Below are 21117 nucleotides of genomic sequence, written 5' to 3' on the forward strand. Positions count from 1 at the left end.
CTCAATCTTTCCCAACATCAGGGTCTTTTCCAGGGAGTCTTCTCTTCTCATGAGGTGGCCAAAGTATTGGAGCCTCAGCTTCACGATCTGTCCTTCCAGTGAGCACTTAGGGCTGATTTCCTGAAGAATGGATAGGTTTGATCTTCTTGCAGTCCATGGGACTCTCAAGAGTCTCCTCCAGCACCATAATTCAAAAGCATCAATTCTTCGGCGAACAGCCTTCTTCATGGTCCAGCTCTCACTTCCATACATCACTACTGGGAAAACCATAGCTTTAACTATACGGACCTTTGTAGGCAAGGTGATGTCTCTGCTTTTTAAGATGCTGTCTAGGTTTGTCATTGCTTTTCTCCCAAGAAGCAGGCATCTTTTAATTTCGTGACTGCTGTCACCATCTGCAGTGATCAACGAGCCCAAGAAAGTAAAATCTCTCACTACCTCCATTTCTTCCCCTTCTATTTGCCAGGAGGTGATGGGACCAGTGGCCATGATCTTGGTTTTTTTGATGTTGAGCTTCAGACCATATTTTGTGCTCTCCTCTTTCACCCTCATTAAAAGGTTCTTTAATTCCTCCTCACTTTCTGCCATCAAGGTTGTGTCATCTGCATACCTGAGGTTGTTGATATTTCTTCCGGCAATCTTAATTCCAGCTTGGGATTCATCCAGTCCAGCCTTTCGCATGATGAATTCTGCATATAAGTTAAATAAGCAGGGAGACAATATACAACCTTGTCGTACTCCTTGTCGTACTCACACACCATGGTAAACAATATTTAATAGAGGAAATAAATGCTCACAATGGATCAGTGTTAACAAGTAGGTTGGTGATTTGAGCCTACCAAGGGATGATTGCAGGGGGTTGGGCTAGATGACCCTTAGGATCCCTTCCAACTCTAAAATTCTACCGGTATGGTTCTATTATCGTATTATTGCTGCCTTAGTGTTATATTCAAACCAGGGGTTGTGGTAATGCTTACTTCCTGTTCAAGTCAGGAGGTGCTAAGCAGGTGTGATTCACTTATGAACTTAAGCATGTTTTATGGCAGGGATCAGCAACCTTTTTCAGCCGTAGGCCAGTCCACCATCCCTCAGACCATATGGTGGGCCAGACTATATTTTGAGGGGGGGAATAAACAAATTCCTATGCCCCACGAATAACCCAGAGATGCATTTTAAATAAAAGGACACATTCTACTCAGGTAAAAACACGTTGATTCCCGGACTGTCCACAGGCCTGATTGAGAAGCCGATTGGGCCGCATCTGGCCCACAGGCCTTAGGTTGCCTACCCCTGCTTTATGGTTTACAGAGACATGCAAATGTGGCGATTGTAATTTGAAATCAGGAAAAAAAATAAATCCTCCCAAACCAGAAGCACACTCTTGAAGTTCCCACTTTTGATCCCAACAAACAAAAAAGCAAACTTTGCACACATGATGCATTATAAATGGATTGTCTGGCCGGAAACAGGAGGAGGAGCCCAGGCCATCTCTTAACCGCTAATATTATCTTATTCTGCTCTTTCATAAGCTTGCTAGAAACATCAGCAGGATGTTTTATGTTTGCTTGTTTGTTTTTGCTTTCAATGAACCACTTGCTGATCTTTATTGGTTCCAAAGTTCCATTCAGAAACCCCAGCCTTGGCAACCTCTCAAACTTAGGACAAATGGATAGTTTATACATTTTATATTGACTGGGCACTCAGTGATGATGACATGTACGCTCATCCCTGCAGGCCGCTTGACAGTGAAGGATTATAAGCATTGCCAATACTCTGTGAACTAAATTGTATCCCTGCTTGCCTTCACCTAGGTCCTTTAGGGGAAAAAAGAGTATTTCCAAAGATGGTTGTACTTAGACTGTTAACATACCAACCTAAGAGGAATATAGCCCTTCATCCAATCCCCCTATACCAGTCACAAATATTTCACTGCAAGCTCAGTGATGGTCTCAAGCCTTTGTAAAGTTCCACCCTGGCCTGACACACACACACATTTCTCATGTAATGTTAATTAATTTGCGAATATCAAACATGCAGTGAAAGAGGAGGCCTGACAGCCTTCCTTAACCAGATACCTTCTAGATAATTTGAACATATATGGAAGCTGTAGCCCAAAACATCCAGAGGGCATCAGTTTGAGCAAGGCTGCCCTAAAGTTTCATTTACTGCCTGCCTATTTCCTTTTGAGTAGCAGTTGGTATCAATACTCCTTTATTTTATGGCCCAGAATAACAGCTCTGTAATTAGCAGAGTGTAATGCAAGTCATAGTGCAAGTAGAGAAAGTCAATGGGGTTTTATTGAAGCAGTAACTCTGTAGCGGACAGGGAGTGTTTGCTCTCCCAGCCAAAAACACTTCTGCTTTTCTTATTATTTATAGGCCTTGAAGTAATTCAGGCATTACTTGCTGCTCCTCCTCCACATGTCATAAGGACATTTATTGCAATTATTTGCAGTAGCTTGACTGTGTGAACCTCAGCTCTGATAGGCCATTTCTTCTTATCACACCAACTGATTACTTGCCAAGGAAGGCAATCTACAAGGTGTGAGGCCTCCTGTAGGGTGAGCAGGTTTGTCAGGTTTCCCATTTGGTTCAGGAGTGCCTATGGATGTGTTCATAAAAGGTAAAGGGTAAAGGGACCCCTGACCATTAGGTCCAGTCGTGACCGACTCGGGTTGCGGCGCTCATCTCGCTTTACTGGCCGAGGGAGCTGGCGTACAGCTTCTGGGACATGTGGCCAGCATGACTAAGCCACTTCTGACGAACCAGAGCAGCGCACGAAAACCCCGTTTACCTTCCCGCCAGAGCAGTACCTATTTATCTACTTGCATTTTGACGTGCTTTTGAACTGCTAGGTCTGGGCAGCAGCTGGGACCAAACAAAGGGAGCTCACCCCGTCACGGGGATTCGAACCGCCAACCTTCTGATCGGCAAGCCCTAGGCTCTGTGCTTTAACACACAGTGCCACCCGCGTCCCCAACGGGTGTGTTCATATTGCCCACTTAATAGGCAATTAAACTGGTGCTTTTTGGTGCTTTTCACAGCTCTTCCTCCATGCCATTCAGGTCAGCTTCATTTTGTTTGGGTTCACACCATGGGACAGGCATGGAAGGGGGTACGGCCATAGGAACCAACCTCTAGGGTCCAAGGGGTCTTCAGCTCCCCTAATTAAAATATTATTCAGTTATTCAGGTTGTTCAGGTTAAACCTCATAATGTATACCCATTTTATTTTCAGTGAAGTACATAGCATGTCAGACATGCTTTCACTGACAGCATTCTTAAATTCATGCATTAGATCAGGGGTCAGCAACCTTTTTCAGCCGTGGGCCGGTCTACCGTCCCTCAGACAATGCGGTGGGCCAGACTATTTTTTTTAGGGGGGATGAACAAATTCCTATGCCCCACAAATAACCCAGAGATGCATTTTAAATAAAAGGACACATTCTACTCAGGTAAAAACACGCTGATTCCCAGACCATCCACAGGCCGAATTGAGAAGACGATTAGGCTGCATCCGGCCCCTGGGCCTTAGGTTGCCTACCCCTGCATTAGATAGTCTTTAGCCCTTCTTGGAACTTGTGCAAAGCTTATGATTTGTCTTTTTGAAGGGGGGGGGACAGCAGTCATAAAACTAACAGCAACAAAGAATCTTAATGTCAAAGCAGGTCAGCTCTGAGGCCTAATTAAATTGACAGGGTCATTTATAAAATGAAACCAAAGAGAGAGAGCAGGCATTTAATTTAAATTACCTTTTCAGCATGAAGTTATTCAAAAGTTCCTCTTTAAGAATAACAGGTTTGATTGCATTTAGTGGGTTATAAAACACCCACAGTCCTGCATGAGCCACGCTGCATCGCCCAGGTGTTGGAGGAGGCCAAGAAAAATGCTAGGCTAGGTTTGGAGTGAGTTTTGTTTAGAGTCTTGAGGCTGACATGTTTTTCTACAAAAAGTCGCACACAGAGATCTGTATGTAACAGTTTTTCTACAGATTTTTTTAAACAACAAACTAGTCAGCCAGACTGCAGGGATCAGAAATAGTTGTCAGCCACATCCTGACTTATTTGACAGTCTCTGTAATAAAATAACTATTTGTCTAACTCTTCCTGATTAGTCTGAAGCATTCTGCCAAGACTAAGAGGATTGACTAGTCAGGAAACCATGACTGTTTTGGCTTTTTGAAGGCCTGTGATATTTGCGCGCATATATATATATATATATATATATATATATATATATATATATTCATTAAGTTTGGCATTTCAAAAATAATTCACCGCTGTGATGTGGACATTTTCCACACCACCGACAAAGTCTATTAGGGACAGATTTAGCAATTTTTCTCTCTTTTTTTTAAAAAAAGATCACTCCAGGGGGAAAAATTGCTTGCAGATGTATCCTGTAAAAATAATTGTTTTTCACTGGATTTTAATGTTTCTTCAACTTTGTAAACATAATGCCTAAGTGGTTTTATTCAATAAATGTGACCCACACTGTAATTGCTTGCATATTGTTGGCCCTTAAATAAGGTGCAGATTTTGATCAAATGACTGCATAGCATTGAAGTCGCTTAGGTTACAGCCTTTGGGGTAAGCAGGAGATAGCAAGTAACCCAGCTAAGAAACCATGGCTTCAGAAATTAAGACAAATGAGGTATTTCACTTCAATTAGTAGATTTCCTCCTGTCCTCTCCCCTCTTAGTTCTGAAGTTTCAAGAGATATTTTGCTTAGGTAAATTTAAGTGTCTTATCAGTACTTTTAATCAGAACTAAATCGCACTGTATTTGATGGTACTTATTTCCAGGTAAATGGGCATGGGGTTGCAGTCTTACACACACTAACTTAGAAGCTGGTCCCATTGAGGTTTACTCCCAAGTAAACACGCGTAATCTTGCAGCTAAAATGTGCAGGAGACTTTCCTTTTCTTTTTGAAATGCAACGGAATGTATGTTTCTTTTACTTAGGTTTAAAAAACAACAACCATATTTAAACACCTTGGTGTTAGAAAGTACTCAAATGAGGCTAAAACATAAACAAAACAAAAGCCCACCTAAAACTATTATGGTTTAGAGGGAAATGGGGGCGGGGAGAAAGATCTTGTAGCATTAAGCTTAGGCAAAATGTCAGATGAGAAAAACAAAAGCTTGAAAGAACAGCAACCTAACACTAATTAGATATTGCATGTCAAGTAAGAAGATGACTTGCAAAGCAAAAAAACAAACAAACCAACAACCCACAACTTATAAAATGGAAGTTCAAAAACAAGCAAACAGAAACCACATGGACACTCTTTCCTGCACGAGATGCATTTGGTACAGCTCTCAGTAGAAGGATTAAATCCAAACACATTACAGATTTCTTTGGCGGGGCTCTCGTGAGTGCCGGATAAATTGCCCACCATTTTCTTTATCCTTTTTGTTCATTGACTGTAAAACATTGAGAGCCATCATCTTTAGTTGGGGCTGGAGGCACTCAGCATCCCTGCCCGCTAAGACCTTCAATCCCTGAAGGATGATCCTTTGTATGGAGAAAAGGGTCACTGCCACCCCTTCTTTTCCCATCAAGCCAAAATCATACATGTGTTTTTGAAGCACTTAGACCTTTACTTGGGAATCTGTCCCCCACCCCACCTGGTTTCAGTTAATGCACAAACCATGATTCAGAATGCATGTTTCTCTCATTTTAAATCCAATGTGACACCACAAAAGGATGGGGCAAGTTCATTGTTATTTATTTTCTGATAGGACATTACAGAAGTATCAGGATGGTATACAACATTGAAGGGATGCGGGTGGCGCTGTGGGTTAAACCACAGAGCCTAGCTGATCAGAAGGTCGGCGGTCCGAATCCCCGCGACGGGGTGAGCTCCCGTTGCTCAGTCCCAGCTCCTGCCAACCTAGCAGTTCAAAAGCATGTCAAAGTGCAAATAGATAAATAGGTACCGCTACAGCGGGAAGGTAAACAGCGTTTCCGTGTGCTGCTCTGGTTCACTAGAAGCGGCTTTGTCATGCTGGCCACATGACCTGGAAGCTGTACGCTGGCTCCCTCGGCCAATAATGCGAGATGAGCGCGCAACCCCAGAGTCGGTCACGACTGGACCTAATGGTCAGGGGTCCCTTTACAGTTTACCTTTATGCAACATTGAAACATAAAACACCATTTAAAAACAATGCAGGTAACCATTAAGAATATCTATAATTTTTTTTTATTAAAAAAAATAGTTACAAAGGCCTGCTGGCAGGAAAAATTCTCCCAGAGATGCCTCAAAGTTAAAAGTGATCAGTCCCTGTTCCAACATTACAGCTCAAGTGATCCCAACCAAGTAGTGCAGCTGCTTTTACACATCGTTTAAAACATCCACAGAAATACATGCCTGGTACCTTTATTACACATAAGGGGGCTGTCAAGCGCATTGAACTGATTGGATTATTGAGATTCCTTGTCTGATCAGTCGCCTTCCTTTTTCCAAGGCTGCTGCAGGGCTTAATTTGAGCCAGGGCCATTCCCCAGAACCTGTTTTCAGTGCCAGGATCAGCCATGGGACATGCACTCACAGGCATCTGCATTCTCTTTAGCAGAAGAGATATTATCTCTCTGACCCTACAAGTTTATTCTCTCTCCCCACCCCCACCCCCGCTGCAAACTCCTCTTCTGGAAGCATGTCCTAGGATATTACAATAGAAACATATATTGAAGCATTGCAATAGATCCTAGTTTTCCTCCTGTCAGGCCTCACCAGGGAAACATAACAAATCTCCCAGCTAGATTTATGCAGACAGTTCTAAGGGCAGAATTACACACACTCTGCTTTTGCTTGGGAGTCTTGGGGCTGCTGATCCAAACATTCAGCTACTGAGAGGCTTTTTAATTGCAGAGCACTGGGGTAGAGTACAAGCTTTGCATGGGGACAGTCCTAGGTTCAGTTCCTGGCACCCTCCAGTTAAACAAAAGCAGGGACAGCTATGATGGCCATGTGCCCAAAGAGACAGCCCTTCTCTCTGAGGACGCCCTGCTTTTTGAAGGGCTGTCTGCTCCATGTTTGGTTTAAAGTCTAGGAACCTTAAGAAAGGAGGGTAGTGGGGGCCTTGAAGTTACCCATCAACAGTTTATGTTGTTACCACCTGCCTTTCAGCCTAGGGTTGCAGGGCGGATCCCAACAATTAAAACACAACATTGAACCCCCAGCGGAAATTGCCTCTTAGTAGACATGGGTAGGCATGGACTGCACTGTTTTATTTATTTTTATTAATTTTATTGCAGTCCAAAGACCCACAAATAGATTCCAGTACATAAAAATACAAAAAAGCATATATATACACTACTTGGACATCAGATAAAACTAAGCTTATTTCAGACCTTTAAAAAAGTGCTCTCTGATCCTGACCTCCTCAATAAGAAACTTTGCAACTACCAAAGATACGCTGGGAATGCCATCCCCTCTAAGGTACCTAACACAAAATTGTGCAGGTCTTCGTGGAAGGTTTGCAATTAAAGGAATATTTGTTGGTTTGTACAGGGGCATAATCTAGCAGAGTAAGGAATACCCGCATATCTGCCTCAGAGCATTTTGGAAGGAAACACATTCAGTCTGGCCTTGGTAAAAAGTCTGTGGTAGTTGACCACTGTCAAGTTCTTTAGATATTTAGCTATATGAAATGTTCTGACATACTGTAAACTCACAGCTCTTGGTGAAAAGGATGAACAGGCCCACAGATCACCCTAGGCCAGTGATGGCGAACCTATGACATGCGTGTCAGACGTGACACGCAGAGCCCTCACTGCTGGCACGTGCCCCATCGGCCCATTCACACTGTTGTTGTTCTCCCCACCCCCATTTGTTCTCCCGCTCCTCCTACAGCTTGTCTCCACTACAGCTTGTCTCCGCTGTTAAAACACAGATCCTTTTTTGTTGTTGTTGCTGGTAGCCAGAGATTGGTTTTTAACCCTTTCTGTGCTGTTTTTTCTGGCGCTTTGGCAGACGATGATTGGGTGTAACAGCGTTTGTTTTTTAACCCGTTCTGTGCTGGGGTTTTTTTTGGCGCTTTGGCAGACTATGTCGGTGCTGCATGTTAGTTCCAGCGAAGGTATTATTCGTCATTTATTTCTGTTCTCTTTCCCCCCCAAAAAGTGCAGCAGCTTTGGGGCATCCCCCCCAAAAGCAAAGCAACTTTTGCATACACACCCCAACAAAACCTCCAAAACTTTGGTTAGCTGCTCTCCCCTAAAAGCTCAACAACTCTGGGCACTTTGTGATAAATAAGGGGTTTTTGGTTTGGTTTGGTTAAATAATTAGTTTTTGGTTTATTAAATACAGTTATATATTACAATTATACATTTTTGTTATTTAAACTATAAATATCGCGGAATTATGTTTTTTTTTCTCAAAGTGACACACCACCCGAGTTATGCTTGGTTGTTTGGTGAATTTTGACACACCAAGCTCAAAAGGTTGCCCATCACTGCCCTAGGCAATGTCCCACAGTCTTTGTTTTAGTTGTTAGTGCCCTACTGGTGGTTTTTCCCTCTATCACCTGCAGTGCTGCTGTTTGGGTAGTGCTTTGGGGATAGAACTCTAGGACCCCACTCAACTGAATGAGCTGGAGGGCCTCCCAACACAGCAGCCCTGACTTATCACATTTGGAAGTAATGAAGCAATACACATTAACATCTAAAAATGGTAAGACCATTAAGTCCGGTGTCTAAAATTGCCTAACAGTGCCGCTGATCACCTGGGAGACCCACAGAGGTAGTATATTAATTCACTACCCAAGTCTGCAGTGAATTAATTCATTCCATCAGCTGTGTGGTGCCCTGACCGCCATGGGAAGAGATTTTCAGTGACAAGTGCCCGGATATTTGAATTTGGCCTCTCTGTAAATACAGTTTGAGAATCTCAGTTTTATCATGTCACTGCCTTAGGGCATGAGGTGGATTAAGTGGGAAGGCATCCCTTATTCCAAATCTATGACCAGTGTTTCAAAAGCACTGCTCTAAAAGGAAAAGGAAAAGCCCAACATTTACATAAGTAGAGCTTTTGAACCTCAGAGAGAACTCTTGTCACAGCTGAGTTTCTGCCTTTGATCCTGAAACTGCCAATCCACAGCAGGAATCCCTGTTGAGCTACCTATCTCAGGTGCTTAGATGCTCTTTATTACCATAATACACGAGGACATCAGTATCTTGGCTACATTTATCCTCACAGCATCCTTCTAAATGAGGAAGGAAAAAGCATGGTGACTTGCCTAAAGGCAATCTCAGTGTCAAAATTCAAAAGGCATCTGTCTTGGTGTTAATGTCCTCCAGCCAATACTATCCAAGCATACAGATAATCCAGCAAAGCCTGACATGATTGGATAAAGCCAGTGAGATCACAGTCAGTGCTGTTAATCAAGGCCTAAGAGGAATTGTTGTTGTTGTTTAGTTGTTTAGTCATGTCCGACTCTTCGTGACCCCATGGACCAGAGCACACCAGGCACTCCTGTCTTCCACTGCCTCCCGCAGTTTGGTCAAACTCATGTTAGTAGCCTCAAGAACATTGTCCAACCATCTTGTCCTCTGTCATCCCCTTCTCCTTGTGCCCTCAATCTTTCCCAACATTAGGGGCTTTTCCAGGGAGTCTTCTCTTCTCATGAGGTAGCCAAAGTATTGGAGCCTCAGCTTCAGGATCTCTAAGAGGAAAACCTCTGGACAAATCTAATAGTGCATATAAATTTATACAAAATTATTTTGACTTGGTCACTCTTTTCCTTCATCTAGATCTAAAAATTGGGAGGATTATATTTTGGCCTAGAATAAACACTCTGCATAATTTTAGAGATTCTCTTTTTTTATTACTTGGCACATTCCAGGACTGAGCATGGTTATTCAGGTAAGGTTCTGGAACTGACTGTAGGCTAAAGTTTCTTTTACATAGGAGAGCCAATGTGGTGCAGTTGTTAGAGCAGCCTTTCCCAACCTTGTGTCCCCACTGCCATTAAAACGATGACATAGCAGCTGGTCTTTCTGCCTGAAACTCTAGAGCAGGCATCCCCAAACTTCGGCCCTCCAGATGTTTTGGACTACAATTCCCATCATCCCTGACCACTGGTCCTCTTAGCTAGGGATCATGGGAGTTGTAGGCCAAAACATCTGGAGGGACGCAGTTTGGGGGTGCCTGCTCTAGAGAGCTGCTGCCAGGGTTTGATGCACAGGTCATCTGACTTGGTACAAGGCTGTTTTCTGTTTCCCTATGGTGTTAAACAGAATACTTGGTGAAAGGGTTTAAGGGGAAAAACATTTGAGCTGCTGGCTGTGGCATCCAGCGTAATGAAACTGCATAGTGTGCAAATTTGTATGCCCAGCCCTGTTTAAAATAGCCCACCAAACAGTTGCTAAATGCTTCATGAAGAAGACAGGAGAGGAAAATAATCATTTTGGATGGTAGCTGCAATCTCTGTACAAACTCTGTAAAAAGTGCAGGGCTAGAGTTTACAGCAAGGAGTTCCTGTAGGAGAGATGCTTCGGTTGACAGGCTCTCCCTCCAGTTGGAGCAGAGACAGTTGCACAGAATAAGGTCATGCTGGAGTAATTGGATTATCTAATAAATAGCTGGACGGGGGCCTGAGACAAGGAGTGAAGGCTTGCAAAGCACAGCGGCTGTTTTTTAATTGCTGCTTTAGCCTACTGCTGGAAAGCAGAGTGATGCTGAGAGAAGATATTTGCAACAGCAGGTTCAGTGGTAGTGCTGTTGTTCACACAGCACTGAAATTTGGGCGATACAAGTACCATTATAGAAATACTTTATTGTCACTGTACCACTTGTTTACAGTGAGATTCAACGAGCCCCCCATCCCCCCCCACAATCTATCAGTCCGTATTGCAGTGGGGATACAGCTATACCCTTGCGTACTGGGAGAAGTTTGGCTGTCCGTTGGTTTACAGCATTTGTATGCCACCCCCCAGACATAAAGTTATTTGCTTTACTTACAATAAATAAGTTAAATACAATTAAGGCATTAAATAAAAAGCTACATAAATGGAAAAACAAAAACATTCACAGTACAGTCGTACCTCGGGTTGCGAACACCTCGGGTTACGAACAACCCGGGTTACGAACTGCGCAAACCCGGAAGTATTTTCGCCGCATGCGCAGAAGCCCCACACGCATTTGCGCATGCGCAAAGCGTGAAAATAGCGCTTTGCGCATGCGCAAAACGGCGTTTTCGGGTTACGAACTGTACTCCCAAAGTTAAAAACATAACAACAGCCCTGCTGAATCAGGCCAGTGGCCCATCAAATCCAGCATTCTGTTCTCACAGGGGCCAACCAGGTGCTTTTGGGAAGCCCAGAAGCAAAACCCAAGGATGAGAGCACTCTTCCCTCCTACTGTTTCCAGCCACTGGTATTCAGAAGCATTATGGTCATAATGGCTAGTTGCTCCTGATAGCCTTCTCCTCCATGATTTTGTCCATTCCTCTTTTAAAGACATCCGAGTTGGTGGCCATCACTGCCTCTTGTGGGAGCAAATTCCATTGTTTAGCCGTGAAATGGGAACTGGGAAGAAGTATTTTCTTTTGACTATCCTGAATCTTCCAACATCCAGGCTCATTGGATGTCCCCAAGTCCCAGATTTAGGATAGAGAGAGAAGAACCTATCTCTATCTGCTTTCTCCATGCCTTGCATAGTTTTATATATTTCTGTCCCACCTCCTTTTACTTGCCTTTTCCCTAAATGAAAAAGTCCCAGACACTGCAACCTTTCCTCATGTTCGATCCCCTCGATCATTTGGATTGCCCTTTTCTGAATCTTTTCCCAACTCCACAATATACTTTTTGATGTATAAAAAGTAAAGGACCCCTGACAGTTAAGTCCAGTCGCGAACAACTCTGGGTTGCGGTGCTCTCGCTTTACAGGAGCCGGCGTTTGTCTGCAGACAGTTTTTCTGGGTCATGTGGCCAGCATGGCTAAGCCGCTTCTGGCAAAACCAGAGCAGCACACGGAAACGACGTTTACCTTCCCGCCGGAGCGGTACCTATTTATCTACTGGCACTTTGATGTGCATTCGAACTGCTAGGTTGGCAGGAGCTGGGACCAAGCAACGGGAGCTCACCCCGCTGTGGGGATTCGAACCGCCGACCTTATGATCGGCAAGCCCTAGGCTCTGTGGTTTAACCCACAGCACCACCCGCCTCCCTGACAGGTAGGGCTTCTCAAATAATATATACAGTTCCAGCCAATATAGATATAGCTAGCCAAAGGGTCAGTTTAGATTTTAAAAGGGTGGGCTTAGCCTTTCAGAAACACCCTCAGTTTTCCTAGGTTAAAAAGGTTAGGCTTTTAATGTAGGTTTTTAAAAAAAGTCTCAGCTGAAAGTTCCAGCTTTCAGTTCGACTTAAACTCAGTAAAAAACAAGTATAGCTATAAACTGGTTGGGCAGATGACTGACCAGGGGCAAGACCTTGGGGTCATAATGGATAGCTTGATGAAAGTGTTGACCCCAGTGTGCAGCAGCTGTGAAAAAGGCAAATGCCATGCTAGGGATCATTAGGAAAGGGACTGAAAATAAAAGCATCAATATCATAATGCCATTATACAAATCTGTAGCGCAGTTGCATATGAAATACTGTACACAATTCTGGTCACCTCACATCAAAAATGCCCGGCTAGCTCAGTTGGTAGAGCATGAGACTCTTAATCTCAGGGTTGTGGGTTCGGGCCCCACGTTGGGCGCAGAATTTTTAGGGACACGGGTGGTGCTGTGGTATAAACCACTGAGCCACGTGGGCTTGCCAATCGGAAGGTCGGCGGTTCAAATCCCCGTGACGGGGTGACCTCCCATTGCTCGGTCCCAGCTCCTTGGAATAAGAGTGAGTTAAATGCAGAATCAGTAAATAGATAGCCAAGAGAGTCAAATGATAGGGCAGCAAACAAGTGATAAAACAATTTTGCAATAGGCACCCAAAAACAACAACAATGTTGTTGCCTGCCTGATATTCAAGGAGGAAGGAATTCCAAAGTTTAGTTGCCACAACCCTAAAGGCCACTCTATTGTTGAACAGACCTCCTGATAAAATGGTTTCTGCAGGAGGCCCTCACCTGCAGAGCGTAGCTGCACCTGCATATTAGTGGCACTTGATCCACATCTGTTTTTAATCCCATAAAATAATATTGTAAACAGTGGTTGGGTTGATCTCTCTGGAGAATGGATTTCATAGTTCCATAGGGAGAGGTGGTGACCTGAAAATGACCCATGTTCATCCACAAGAGAGCATTTATGGAAAACTCCTCCAAATGTATTGTTAGGCAGCCTTCCCCAACATTATGCCCTTTGGATGTTGTTGGACTACAGCCCTCACCAGCTCCAGTCAGCATAGGTAATATTCAGGGATAGTGGGAGCTGTAGTCCCAACTTTCTGGAGAAAGCTGAGGCAGAGCAACCTGCACAAGGGCAAAATCAATCTGCACATCTTTATATCACTTCACCTATGAACCAGTATTTGGCAATTAATATAATCTTTTTTATTATTTCTTAGCCTCCTTGCAGAAAGCAACACTTTTGGCATGTTAGCATCGGGAACAGTCTACCTATTAAAATACCACGGCCTTTTATGCACTGGCTGCCCTCAAAGAGAAAATGCACAATAGGAAAAAAGAGGATGCACATTTAGAAAGAGTTACTATAATTTAGGCGGGGTGCGGGTGGTGCTGTGGTCTAAACCACTGAGCCTAGGGCTTGCTGATCAGAAGGTCGGCAGTTCGAATCCCCATGATGGGGTGAGCTCCCATTGCTCGGCCCCTGCTCCTGCCAACCTAGCAGTTCAAAAGCATGTCAAAGTGCAAGTCAATAAATAGGTACCACTCTGGCAGGAAGGTAAACGGCGTTTCCGTGCACTGCTCTGGTTTCGCCAGAAGTAGCTTACCGGTAGTCATGCTGGCCACATGACCTGGAAAAACTGTCTGCAGACAAACGTCGGCTCTCTCGGCCAGTAAAGCAAGATGAGCGCCACAACCCCAGAGTCGTTCGCAACTGGACTTAACAGTCAGGGGTCCTTTACCTTTTTTCTTCTTCTTCTATAATTTAAGAAGAAACGCAATGCATTTCAGCATAGTGGAGAAGGCTGCAGCCAGAGGCAACTTCTGTTCATGCTCAGAATGCTGTCCAGGTGAAATGTAGGTGGGCAGCTTCAAAGCACCTGCTCCCTTCTTTGGGTTCCTTAGGTTTCAGCCGGACTTGGACTCATGACTTTTCAAATAAATAACTTATTCAAATAAAGGAGTCTCTATATATTGGGGCACACGGCCACCCTGTTTTAAAAAGCTTAGTTTGTTAGTCAACCCTATTGAAATTGTTCTTGCCTCATGAATTTGGTCGTAAATTTGGGGTAGGATTTTTTTTCCTGCTGTATAAAAATGGTTGTGGGTAGGGAACCCCTTTAAAGGATAAAATAACAATAATCATTTTCAAAGAAGTGCTTTGGGGAAATAGAAGAAAAGCTGTCGTCTCCCTCCCCCCCTGTCAACACACACACACACACACACACACGTACGTTCTCTGACAAGTGTGGTGTAAATTATTCATATGACGCTTATAAACCATTTGAGGTTTGAGAATAAAACAAAACATTGAGGTGTTAGTAATATGAAGTCTCAGTTCATGGATGTTATTAAATATGTGGCAAGGGGGGGGCTCATTTGCTTTTACTGGGGTGGTGCGGGAGAGTAGTTGGTTACAAGCCCCAAATAGTTCAACTGGTAGAACTGTGAATGTGTTCCGTTCTGTTTTTAAATGGCATTCACTAGGTTTGAGATCTTACTATTAACCAAAGCGTTTTAACAAAAGGGCCCAGGCACCTGTTGGGGAGAAATAGCAATAGCCTTCGTAAAACAAGACTGATTTCTTTGTACCCTTACAAAGGCTTTGCTTAGATTTCTACATAGATGAAAACAAATGTTCCATCGTAAATAACACCACCACCACCCCTTTAAATTTGGCTGTTCTCCTTCAGGCCTGAAATGCACTGGAGACCCCATTCAAGTTTCTGGGACAAAGGGTCGGGGTCAGAAGGTCAGGTCACTCTGCTGTATTTGAAATTTGGCACCTAAATGCACATGGCATCCTCAAGACACAGAGGCTTAATTTGCCAAATCAGATGGATGCTTATTCCGCTCCATCATGCCCAGCCCTGCTGTTAGCTATTACAGTTATTGGGTTGGTACCAATCAAATATGCACAAAGGAAGGAGATCAGAAACAGAGTCTCTCTCTCTCTCTCTCTCTCTCTCTCTCTCTCTCTCTCTCTCTCTCTGTGTGTGTGTGTGTGTGTGTGTGTGTAGTTGCATGCTTCCCACTTCTTTTGAGTGGTGGCAGGTTCCAGGAGCAGTGCTGCTGGATTTGGTTTCTTTTACACAAGAGAGCCACGGGGCCTTATAGTATCTTTGTAATATTTGTTTTATTTACAAAAAGCACCACCCAGAGCATACATGGAAGCAAGCAGGCACTCCTGCTGCAAGCAACCGTATCGCTCCAATAGCATTTTGGGCTGCACATTCAATTTTAGCTAACTCCAACCAAAAGGTCTTAGCTCTCTTGTTTTGTCTGCTTCTGTTACTCTTCCTTTCAACTTCGAAGTGCTGATTCTCACCCACAATTTGCCAAATACTCCTAATAATATAAAAGGAGCCCGCTGGATCAGGCCAATGGTCCATCTAGTCCAGCTTCCTGTTCTCACAGTGCCCAACCAGAAAATCCACCAGCAGGAGCTGAGATGCCAAATTTAAATGAAGTCATCTGTGTCTCTTGTTCAATATGTGTAGTCTGTTTGTTTGTTTTGATACAGCAATCGTCCATACTATCTGTTTCCAGTGAGATATATGCAGGTGTTCCAGTCCTTTCCAGTTCTGCGCCACCAGAAGAAAAATAGTCAATTCTTTGTAATGGAGGTCAGGTTGTACTTCTCCACATGTTGACCTGTAATGAAATTTATTTCCATAACTGCACTTTGCCACACTTTGAGTTTTGCTACTCTTCTTCAGACAGAATTGGTTCAAATCAGTTAAGAGGAGGATGAAACAAAGCAGACTTCCAGACTGACTCGGAAGTATAAAAAAAGAATTTAGCTCTTCTTTGAATGGATTAATCCTAGTTGTTCCTGGTTAGGAGGCACAAGCCTTTCCATGCATCAGTCCGAATAAAACATTTCTAGTGCACCTTTGGGATATTTTCTCTCACACATTTTCTCTCTTACCCAACCTTCTTTTATTGGAGGAGTAGCAATGGACATGGAGAGCAGAGCCCAGAGGTACAATCCTGACTCTCCCTCTTCTGCAGGTTAATTCTATACAGGTATGTTTTCTGGACAGATCTGCAGAATAGTTGGGATTAGGCTGACTGAAGGGGCCGGGGCAGCATGGCTACAGACATATTAAGCCCCTCCTCTGTTGCATAGTTAATGAGTCTGCTGAAAGGTTGGACTGTCTTGCAGACTCAGGACCAGGAGGCACATAATGACAAGAGGAAGGCTTCTCGGGATTCATGTTCTTCCCTCTTGCGTCCTCACAGCAGCGTCGTTTGTTATGTGTGGATTAATGTGTGGTTTAGACACTTTAAAGTCAGTCCTTGTGCAATAATTTTTTAGTTCAGAGCAAAAGATTTACGATGAGGTTGTAAGCCATTTAGAAAACCAAGGAGGGGCTAAGGGTCCTGTCACAGTGGCCGGAGTGGACTACTTCAGAGTGACGACGCTACGCAGCTCTGCATTTTATTCTTTTATTGGTGCTGCGTATTTACAGTGCTCAAGTCATTGCTATTTACACGGAGCGATGTTGTCAGTCGGTTTCAGAACCTCCTAATGGCTTTTGGCGCGTCTTTCTCCAACACAAAAGCTTTGGCAGACCCATCCTCTTGCCCCTCCTCTTCCTGCGTAATTCTGGAGTTGGAGGGATGGGTCTTCCCCCCTTGCTTGCCCCTTCCTGTCCCACCTGGGACCCTGGCTCCTCTACCTTGCCTGAGCCTCGGACACGACTTCCTGCTTCCCCACTGGAATCGGAACTCTCCCTGCTTTCCCCTTTGCTCGGGGACGGGCTTGAACTCAGGAGGGGAGGGACTTCGCGATATCCCCTGTCCCTCACATCCACCCCCCTCCCAAGCTCTCCTTCACCCCTCCCCAGGCCCCCCCCATGTGTCGGTGACGACTGGAAGCCTAAGAACTCAGTGCTCTCCGAGCCCGTTGGTGTGAATACCTCCCCCCAGTCCTGCGAGCCCCCCCCTTCCGCCTGGGCGGACGGGAATCCCAAAAAGTCCGTGGCGTCAGAGCTGGTGGGGGTAAAAACGTTCTGCCAATCTGCTCCTTCCTCTGACTGGGTGGATCTCGGTGACACCCATACCTCATCCTCTGGTTCCTCAAACTCCGCTTCCCAGCGCCATGGTGAGCTGCTCTCCCGTGCCTCCTCCTCCTCCCCCTCCCTTTCCATGTGCCAGGGCTTGGGTCTGTGGGGAAAGAGGGCGTGAAATTCTTCCACCAAGAATTCCTCCTGTATCTGAGTGGCTGGGACCCATTCATTCTGGGACGGTGGAGCATCCTCCCATGCCATGAGGTACTCCAGTCCCCCCACCCCCCACCTTGAATCCAGGATGGCCGTGGCCTCATTGAGTTGCTCCCTGCCTTCCCTCTCCCCCCCTCCCTCGGGGGTTTGTTCGCCGTCTCGGAGCCTGCTGCTTTCCCTGTACGGCGACAGCAGCGATCTATGAAACACTGGATGCACCCTCATGTCCTCTGGCAGTGCCAGCCTGTATGCCACCGGGTTTACCTGTTGCGTGACCGTGAAGGGGCCCAGCCTTTTGGGTGCCAGCTTTTTGCACCTCCCTCTGGTGGGAAGGCCCTCCGAGGACAACCACACCTTGTCCCCCACCCTGATGACCTCCCCTTGTCGCCTGTGGCGATCTGCCCCCTTTTTGTACGCTTCCTTGGCCCTCTCCAAGTGTTCTCTGAGCTGCTGGTGCACCGTCTCCAGTTCCTCTGCCCAATCCTCAGCCTGTGGGCCCTCCTCCTCCTCCTCCTCCCTCTCCCTCTCTGGGAAAGATCTGAGGTCGCGCCCGTAATTGGCCTTAAAGGGCGACACCCCTGTGGAGACGTGCACTGCATTGTTGTAGGCAAATTCTGCTAGTGGCAAGCGATCCACCCAGTCCGTTTGCCGCTGGCTGACGTAGCATCTCAGGTACTGCTGCAGAATGGCGTTGACCCTCTCCGCTTGTCCGTTGGTCTGCGGGTGTCTAGCCGTCGACAAGCTGACCTCCACCTGCAGGAGGTTCATGAGCCGCCGCCAGAACCTGGAAACAAATTGGCGGCCACGATCCGAAATAACCCTTAAAGGTAATCCATGCAGTCTGAAAATGTGATCAACAAACAGTTTGGCTGTCTCTTCTGCCGAGACTGCCCTGGCACACGGTATAAAGTGACACATTTTGGACATAAGGTCCACCACCACCAACACTGCAGTCTTACCCCTGGACGAAGGCAGATCTGTGATGAAGTCCATGGACACCACTTCCCACGGCCTGTGTGGTGTGGCTAAGGGCTCCAGCAACCCTGGTGGCGCTGCTCTGACCACCTTCGCCCGCTGGCAGGTGGTACAGCCCCTTACATAGTCTCGAACATCTTCCCGCACCCCTGGCCACCAGAAGTGTCTCATGACTAGGTGAGCGGTTTTGTCCCTTCCAAAATGCCCCGCTGTAGGGTTGTCGTGCATCTGCTTGAGGACCGTACGTCGAAGCTGGGTGGTGGGTAGGTACAGCGCACCCTTGTAGAAAAGCAGCCCTCTGCGTTCTGCAAAGTCTTTTGCCTGCTCCCTCCCCCCTCTCAGTTCTCTGAAGATGCGGTTGGCAAATTCATCCGCTGCCGTCAGTGCTGTGAGTTCTGCCTCGCTCACCACAGCTGCTCCGCAGGACCATGCCGACGGGGGGAAAATGTGCCTTGGGGCTGGTGGCGCCTCCTCCTCCATGTACTCCGGCTTGCGGGAGAGGGCATCCGCCCTGACATTCTGCTCCCCCGGGATGTAGTGGATGGAGAAGTTGAAGTTCGAGAAGAACTCTGCCCACCGTATCTGCCGCTGGTTGAGCACCCTGGCAGTTCTCCAGAACTCCAGGTTCTTGTGGTCTGTGCACACCTGGATGGGGTGCTTCGCGCCCACCAGGAAGTGTCGCCAGTGCTGGAACGCAGCGTAGATCGCAAGAAGTTCCCTATCAAACACTGTGTAGTTGCGTTCAGGCTGTGTCAGCTTCCTGGAGAAGAAGGCACAGGGTCTCCACTCCCTGTTGGCGTCCAGTTGCAACAAAATTGCGCCCACAGCTTTTTCAGAAGCATCTGTCTCAATGCGTAGGGGCGCGTCCTGCACCACATGGAACAGGTTTTGGTCTGAGGCGAACACTCTCTTGAGGCTTTCGAACGCTGCTTGCGCCTCTGGTGTCCACTTGAACTTCTGCTTGCCTCTCAGGCAGTCCGTGATGGGAGCCGTAACGCGAGAGAAGTTCTTGATGAACTTCCTGTAGAAGTTAGCGAAGCCTAGTAGGCGTTGGGCATCTTTGCGCGTCCTGGGGCTGTGCCAGTCCAGGATGGCCTGCACCTTGTCCTTGTCCATCGCCAGCCCCTTGTCTGACAGCTTGTAGCCCAGGAAGTCCACCTCTTTGGTGTGAAACTTGCACTTCTCCAGCTTCACATACAGGTGGTTCTCCTTCAGGCGTTGCAACACCTCTCTGACATCTTTCACATGCTGCACTGGGTCATTCGAGTAGATAAGGATGTCATCTAGGAAGACCAAGCATTTCCTGAAGAGGAGGGACCCCAGGACGTGGTGCATGAAGGCCTGGAAGCATGCTGAGCCCCCTTGCAAACCGAAGGGCATCACCAGATATTCAAAAGAGCCCAGAGGCGTGAACATCGTGGTTTTCCATTCATCTCCTTCCCGGATCCTGATCAAGTTGTACGCCCCCCTTAGGTCCAGCTTGGTGAAAATCTTGCCCCTGCGTGCCGCTGTCAGGAGATCATCCACTCTGGGCATGGGGAAAGCCACGGGCTCTGTCACCGAATTCAGCCGTCTAAAGTCCACCACAAGACGGCGCTGTTGCGTGTCTTTCTTGTCCACCCAGAAGACCGGGCTGCCCCCTGCTGCCTTGCTTTCCCTTATGAACCCCCGCTTGAGGTTCTTGTCGATGAAAGCGCGCAGATCCTCCAGCTCCTGGTCTGACATGGCGTACAGCTTGGCTGGGGGTATCGTCGCCCCTGGCACCAGGTTGATCTGGCAGTCAAAAGGCCTGTGCGGGGGTAGGTGGTCGGACTCCGCTTCGCTGAAGACCTCCTGCAGGTCCCAGTACTGCTTGGGTATTGCCTCACCCCCTTTGATATGCATGGTGGCCACCGTGGCTATCGGAGGCCCCTCCCCTGGTTGGTGCTGCATGCAATGTTCCAGACAAAAGTCTGACCCAAACGTGATGCACCTCTGGTGCCAACTGATGGAGGGGTCGTGGCGCGCCAGCCAGCTCATGCCCAAGACGATGGGGGGGTCTGAGATGGTGGTGACGTTGAACGCCAGTGTCTCTGAGTGCCTTCCCACCGTCATTCTCATGGGGGGGGTTTGATGTGTGATGGCCCCTCCCAGCAGCTCCCTGCCGTCAATGGTTGCTACGTGCAGAGGAAAATCCAACTGCAAAAGCTGGATTTGGTGCTCTTCTGCAAAGCTTCTCGAGAAGAAGTTGGCGGACGCCCCACTGTCAATTAAGGCGAGGACCGTCAGGGGATAGCCATTTGGGAGCGTTAGCGTCACTTCTAGAACCACTCCTGCTCTGGGAGGGGTGGGCTGGCTCTGCACCTCTCTGTGCGGGTGGGCGGGCTGGGGCTGTTGTCTGCTGCCTGTGCCTGGCTGCTGCCCCTTGTCTCCTGCAGCCAGGCTTTCCCGTTTCCCTGCTGTGGTGCTGCGTCAGTGGGGGAGGGCACCACCGTTCCCGCCTTTCCTTGCCACTCCCTGCGATGTGGGCAGTCTCTGACGAGATGCTGGGGTGAGTTGCAGAGAAAGCAATTCCCGCCCCTTCCCTCCTTGCGTCTTGGCGCCGCTGGGGTTTGAAAAGCCCGCGCGCGCGCGCTATCAATCTG

The 21117-nt window shown here is 46.7% G+C and overlaps 1 protein-coding gene, 1 long non-coding RNA gene and 1 other non-coding gene across 14 annotated transcripts in view; all 3 read left to right on the forward strand.

The window, feature by feature from the left end:
- The window catches only part of FBRSL1 (fibrosin like 1), an 808905-nt gene that overhangs the window by 533366 nt on the left and 254422 nt on the right, over positions 1 to 21117 (forward strand). The window lies entirely within an intron of this gene.
- Positions 489 to 21117, forward strand: part of LOC132591340 (uncharacterized) — a 37761-nt gene continuing 17132 nt past the window's right edge. The window contains exon 1 of the long non-coding RNA XR_009556917.1: positions 489 to 16673. This is a non-coding gene — a long non-coding RNA (uncharacterized LOC132591340). The remainder of the gene's footprint in view (positions 16674 to 21117) is intronic.
- On the forward strand, positions 12635 to 12707 carry TRNAK-CUU (transfer RNA lysine (anticodon CUU)). Its single transcript has one exon. It is a non-coding gene; the product is annotated as a tRNA-Lys (tRNA).

This window comes from Zootoca vivipara, chromosome 17 (genome assembly GCF_963506605.1).
Source record: "Zootoca vivipara chromosome 17, rZooViv1.1, whole genome shotgun sequence".
NCBI classification, from domain to species: Eukaryota; Metazoa; Chordata; class Lepidosauria; order Squamata; family Lacertidae; genus Zootoca; species Zootoca vivipara.